This window comes from Macaca mulatta, chromosome 11 (genome assembly GCF_049350105.2).
Source record: "Macaca mulatta isolate MMU2019108-1 chromosome 11, T2T-MMU8v2.0, whole genome shotgun sequence".
NCBI classification, from domain to species: Eukaryota; Metazoa; Chordata; class Mammalia; order Primates; family Cercopithecidae; genus Macaca; species Macaca mulatta.
In genome coordinates, this window is record NC_133416.1 from 110039261 (window position 1) to 110045837 (window position 6577).

At 41.3% G+C, this 6577-nt stretch overlaps 1 pseudogene; it reads right to left on the reverse strand.

Moving 5' to 3' along the window:
* Positions 1–573: 573 nt before the first annotated feature.
* Positions 574–1423, reverse strand: LOC698574 (large ribosomal subunit protein eL8 pseudogene; annotated as a pseudogene).
* Between the last annotated feature and the right edge of the window lie 5154 nt (positions 1424–6577).

Here is a 6577-nt window from a genome sequence, read left to right on the forward strand (position 1 = left end):
AAACATGGTGATGACAGCCTAAGAAACCTTCTCATGATTCATATAACAGTCTTGGAAAAATCCCAGAGTAGATAAAAGCTACCCCAAGATATGTAGCTGAAGCTTAGGAAACTTTCTCAAGGTCAAAGCAGAGTTATTCCAAATTTGCTCTCATTTCATTGAAGACCATCTTGACTCTTTGGGGTGAGTCCAACACATCTATGCTGCAGCTGATCAGATTGTAGCCTGCTGAGAAGGACCTCTTGATCTTCAGAGCACATTTCCTGGCAGAAAAAATAAGGCAAGCACAAGGTAAGGTTGCCTTCCACAAGCAAAAGTGAAAAGAACAAAAGCAATAGCTACATTTGTTAAGTGCTTATTGGGTACCCTGTTCTATTAATATTACACTGGTCATCTGATTTAATCTTCACCATAACCTTATGAAGAACTATTAATAGCCCCATTTTATAGAGAAATAATTGAGGCAATAAATGTTTAAGAACAATCCAAAGTCACATGCTAGTAAATGGTGGAGCCAGGACTTGACCCTGTGTAGTACAGCAAGAGTTCACATTTTTTTTTTTAAGGAAAATTTGTATTTTAATTATTTTTATGTACAGAAAACTCAACAGTGTACATTTAACCCAGTTTAGTGGCAAGTTCTTTAGCCTTTGCCTTTTCGAGCTTGGCGATACGAGCCACAGACTTGGGACCCAGGACATTGCCGCCCCAGTGACAGCGGATCTCATCGTATCTGTCGTTGTCATTGGTCCTGATAGCTTCCACCAGCTTAGCCAAAGCGCCTTCGTCTTCCGAGTTCACCTGTGTGAAGGCGGCAGTGGTGCAGGTCTTCCTGTGGACTAGACGGCCCAGTCTTGCCTTCCCCTTGATAATGCAGTAAGGAACCCCCATTTTACGACACAGGGCATGCAAGAAGACAGCCAGCTCGATGGGATCCACGTCGTGTGCAATCACCACCAGCTGAGCTTTCTTGTTCTCCACCAAGGTGGTGACAGTGTTAACTCCTGCTCGAAGGACAGGTGGTCTCTTAGTGGAGACGTCCCCTTTGCCAGCAGCTTTCTTCTCGGCCCGGGCCAACAGCCTCTGCTTCTTCTCTTGCTTCGTCTCTGGCCTGTACTTGTGGACCAGCTTAAGCAGCTGAGTAGCTGTTTGGCAGTCCAGGGCCTGGGTGAACTGGTTAATAGCAGGAGGTACTTTCAGCCACTTATAGAGGATGGCTCTCTGCCGCTGCAACCTGATAGAGCGGGGCCATTTCACAAAGCAGGTGAGGTCTCTTTTGGGCTGGATGTCCTGTCCAATGCCAAAATTCTTAGGTCTTTTCTCAAACAGGGGATTCACCACTTTCTTGGCCTCCTGCTTTTTCACGACAGCAGGAGCTGGAGCCACCTTCTTTCCCTTGGCCTTCTTTCCTTTCGGCATCTTGGGTGGCAGGAGGAGAGAGAGCGAGTTCACATTCTTAACCACTGTGTCTGTTAGTGTAAGTGATCTCTCTGGCTTTCTCATTTAAGTTTCTAAAAATAATGAATTCTTATACAATCTTTAGAGTTTTCCTTCTGCAGCTTTTCTGGTCACTGTAGAAAACAGCCATATGCATTACATAAAACTTTAGCCTTAAAAATAAAGATATAAATACCGCTTTTTTGACAATGCATCTTATAGATCGCATATAAGCAAGCATTTCATGAATAAATGAAAAATGCAAATAAGACAGTGAGATTGTTATATCTTTGAAGGTGTGGGATCATTTTGTCTTGAATGTTTGAGTAAAGAAAGTGTCAAATGAAAATGGGCACTTCGATGGGGAGGGTGGTCTCTAAACTAAGATTTGTAGATCTGCTGCCTATTTTTGTAAATAAAGTTTTACTGGAACACAGCCACATGATTTATAGGTTGTCTATGTTTGGTTTTGCACTACAATGATACAGTCGAGTAATTGTGACAAACTGCAAGACCCACAAAGCCTAAAATATTTACCATCTGACCCTTTACAGAAAAAGTTTGCTTACCCCTGATTTAGATGACAGTGACAAAATTATGTTCTGATAGTGTGTCTTAACTTGTATCTGTCATTTTCAGTTGGTTGAAAATGTAGGATTTCAATGGTATGATATCAGTGAAATTTGACATTATTTAATTTTACATAACCCAAAACTGCAAATAAGAGGAGCTTACAGGTCAAATGGCAAACATTTATAATAAAGCATTGTTGCAGTTCTGAATTTGAGAACCAAAGGCCATCCTAAATAAGATAGAATGAGAAACTGCTCCATGATCCTCCAACCTCAGGTCTATTTCTGTCTTTACCTCTAATCACAAGTAATCATTGTTATTATTCTTGTTATTGTTTTATTTGCAAAGGTTTCACCTTTCCTACCTGTAAGTTTTGAGGGCAAAAGATGTGTCTTTCATTAGCCTGGAACTTGGCACAGTGATTGGTAGGTGGTGGGCACATAGTAGTAGCTGAATGAATAACTACATAGCATTGAGTTAAAGAGTCTATGCTTAGGAGAGTTAGGGAAGCAGCTACAATACAGGGGTGTTTGGGCAGAGTGCTATCTCAAAGACTGGGTGAGCCAGCAGTGAATTCATAAAAGTCACAGGGTTACGACCTAATCGATGTGCAAATATATCCCAGGCTAAGTGAGGAAATCATGGCTAACTTTTACTGATCATATATTATCCTCTAGAGACAAACTTTTCTCAGCTCTTTGCATTTATTTCATTTAATCTTCACAATGACTCAAGGAAATAGGTTATTCTGTTTATTTAATAAGTGAGGAAAAGAAGCACAGAGAGGTTTATTACCTTATCCCAGGATACACAGCAAAAAATGGTAGAAATCAGTCTTAAACCCAAGGAGTCTGAATTCAGAGACAAAATTTTCAATAATTATGCTATATTCTTCTCTATGTGGCTTTATCTGTGACTTCTTCCTCTTCAGTGGTTTCCAAGACATTCTATAGGGAGCTCTCTGAGAACATATATTTTTACTTTTCTAACAAAAACCAATTGCCCAAACCTAGTTTGTTGCATAACTGTGCATTTTATTGCCAACTTCCTAGTAACTAGCCTACAAAAAAATAAAGCATATCATGTGAACAGGGATAGGCATAACATACTCTATTGCTTTTATAGTTCCAGCACTCATTTGGAATTTACTCTGTTATGCTTTTCTATGCAATTAAAATTATGCTCTTTCAAATTTTGAAATACTGGAAAACTTTAGATAAAAGTCCTTGCTAGCCATATCCCAGTTTGATGTCCAGTAGAATCAATATCACCCGGGAGCTCGTTAGAAACACAAAATCGAGGCTTCATCCCAGACTGACTGAATTGAAACCTGCATTTTCACAAGATGACCGGGTGATTTATATGCACTTTAAAGTCTGAGAAATATTGACTCCATCATGGCAGAATGATTACCATTGATTCCCCCAAAGAGAACAATTTGGGTACCTCTGGTTAGGTGGGAAAGAGAGGCAGGCTGATAAAAGCCTGATATGCTTGGGGCAAAGGCCTCATCCTAGCTGTGAAAAGGCCTAGTGGCTTATAGCCCTGACTGCTTTGAAAAGCCCCAGAACCCATGCTTCTCACCATACCAACTAATTTAGAACCTCTCAGGTGGGAACTATGTACCAGTACTTTTTAAAGATCCTGGGGTGATTCCAATGTGCAGTGAAGGTTAGTCCCTTTGTTGGAAATGGGTGTTCTTTGTAGGAGAGGAGTGAATGTGCCTCTGTTTGCCCTCTTCACCTGAGGAACTGACACTCACCTTTAATGTCTCAATGTATGCCTTAATGTTTTTTTTTTCCTCCAGGAAGTCTGAATTAGGTGCCCCTGTGTGCTCCACACACCTACGTTACTCTTATCAAGAGCTATTGTAATTTCCTGTGTACTTTTCTCTGTGTCCCATTTGCCTGGAAATTTCATGATGGCAACATGGCAGCCACCTTGCTCACATGTGAACAACAGCTCAGGAATGAGCATTCGGTGCACACTGATCATGTGCCAGTCCCTGTGCCTCCATTCCCTTAGTTAAGACCCATTGCAACCCTCTTATCTCCATTTCCCAGGGGACAATTGGAGGTTTAAGAAAGTGAACTTGCCTCAGGTCACACTGCTTAGAAGTCCGTAGTACTATATTCAGTTCCTGGCACCTAGTAGGGTGTTCAATAAAGATTTGTTGAGTGAAAGAATAGAGGTATGAGCTATTCTCCTTTCAAGCCTGCCCACGCCTTCTGTGGTGGGATTAAAGCCACACTGAGATTTCCTCCCCACACTCTCCACCCCATCCCACACTCACTGGAGCTCAGCCTTGACATCTTTTAAGTTCTCTGCCACAAAATGGATGGGCTGAAAGTCCCAATCTTTATATGCCTGGACAGCAGCAGCTTCTGCATCAAAGGGCTGGTATTCTGGCTTGTTTGACAGAACGTGTTTAAAGAAAGAATCAGATGAGAGGGAAGAGACCAGATGCATAAAATTTTCCAAAGTATTTACTTTCAGCTTAGAGTCTCAAGCTGTGTTTCTCAACCTGAAGGCGGAGGACATAGTGTGGGAGGATTAGGGCATGGAATTGTGCAAAGGACCTTAATCCTTGGCTATGTCATATATTTTCTTGAAGTAGAAATAAGCTTTATTCTCCATTCCTAGATGTACTATTGGATTGTAATACTGTCATAACAAATAAAATGCGAGCTCATTTAAAATTGTCAAATCCATATTAGCTTTCCATCATCTTAGTAAGTACAAACAGCAGCGCTAATACATTTTGTGGGGTCCAGTGGGGATTTTTGAAGTTATTACTAGTAATAAAAATTCCAAATATATATTTACTGTGCAATGTACTGTGAATGCAGGTTATCTCATATAATTCTCCATCAGTCCTTTGAGGTAGGCACTATTATTCCTGCTTTATACGTGAGGATCACAAGATATTTAAAAACAGTGGTAATCGTATTTCCTGCTTAATATTGTAATGGAGAGTAAACACCTGGGGAACTCTGTCAGGTCAGTGCCAGAGTGCTCTCCTCTGCCAAAAAAAAAAAGATCCATGGAGGCTCAGACAGTTTGGAGTGGGAGATGGGGAATGGTAACAGCTATGCCTGGAAGTGACAGGGAGCCTCATGTAGACTGACAGAGTCTAAAATTTGGGAGTGGGTAGTAAGCCAGCAGGGAGGTGGCAGATGCCCAGAAGATTTAGCAGGGCCTAGAGTGAGTGTCTTAGGATGAGAATGGTACCTGTCTAAGGCAAATGAGTTATCATCTTGGGTTGATGGGGCGAATATGTAAGGACCTCCAATGTGTAGAAAGAGTGCTTTACATTTACAAGTATTTATTGAGTCCCTACTGTGTTCTGTGCACAATGCAAGTGGCTGGAATGCAGTTCTGAGCAAAAGAGATATGGTTTCTGCCTTAATTAGACTTGTTTAGAGAAATTGTTCAAATATTTACATAAGGCTTAACAAAACTATAGCAAGCATGATGAAGGAAAGGTACAAGGTGCTATACAAGCATCCAATAGCAGAATCTGATTTCATTTGGGGGTCTCAGAAAAGGCTTTCTTGAAGAAGTACTGGAGAGAGAGGAGAGCATTTCTGGCAAAGGGAACAGTTTGTGCATTTCTGGCAAAGGGAATACTGGTGCCTAGATCCAATCCCCGGAGGTTCTAAATTGATTGGTATGGTGAGGAACCTGGGCCCTGGGTCTTTTAAAAGGGAACAGCTCTTTGGAATGGGAGAGAGAGGACAGCATTTCTGGCAAAGGGTCCTGAAATAGAAGGAAGATAATGCATTTGAGAAAATGAAAGAAAGCCATATGTCTTGAGCTCAGTGTGGGTGAGAAAAATACTTCTGTCTTGGAGGAGGTGAGACTCTGAACCAGCTATATAGACAGAGACTTTGACCCCAGAAAACGAAACAGGAATGAACCATTGAAACTTGAGCTCACGAGAAGACTAGAAGGACTAAGGCTATTGAACTATGAGTCTGAACTTCAATTTGTCATCACAAAGGATGCAGGTAGTCCCAGTGTAGCCCTCAGTATACTGCCTGACAAGTGTGCAGGCAGCATGTACTCTGCTTAGGGCCAGGAAAGTTGTTTCAGCCCTAGCTCTGCCTCCTTCTCAATTTGGTATTACTAGGATTCTGCTGACCCCATTGTATTGCTTAGAGCATTGCTATTCAAATTGGAGTCTTAAATTGACAGAATTTCTAGAGGTGGGGACTGGGAGTTGTGTCGAGTGATTATTATGTAGTTAAAATTTTGGTAATGGTGGTTTCAAAATGTGGTCTTCAACCTTAACTGCCCACTAGAAGATCTTTAAAAGTATTGATGCCTCAGCACCAGCCCCATAGTTCCTGATTTAATTGCTCAGAATGTTGGTCGGGCATCGAGAATTTTGAAAGCTTTTCAGGTGACACTAATGTTCAGCTAGATTTGAGAACCACAGATTTAGAGGCTAGTTCCCAAATGCCAGTCCACAGATGAGCTGTATCAGAAATATCTGGAGTGCTTATAAAGAAATCTCCAGTCCTACTTCAAACCTAACATGCCAGAATTTCTAAGGGTAAAGCCC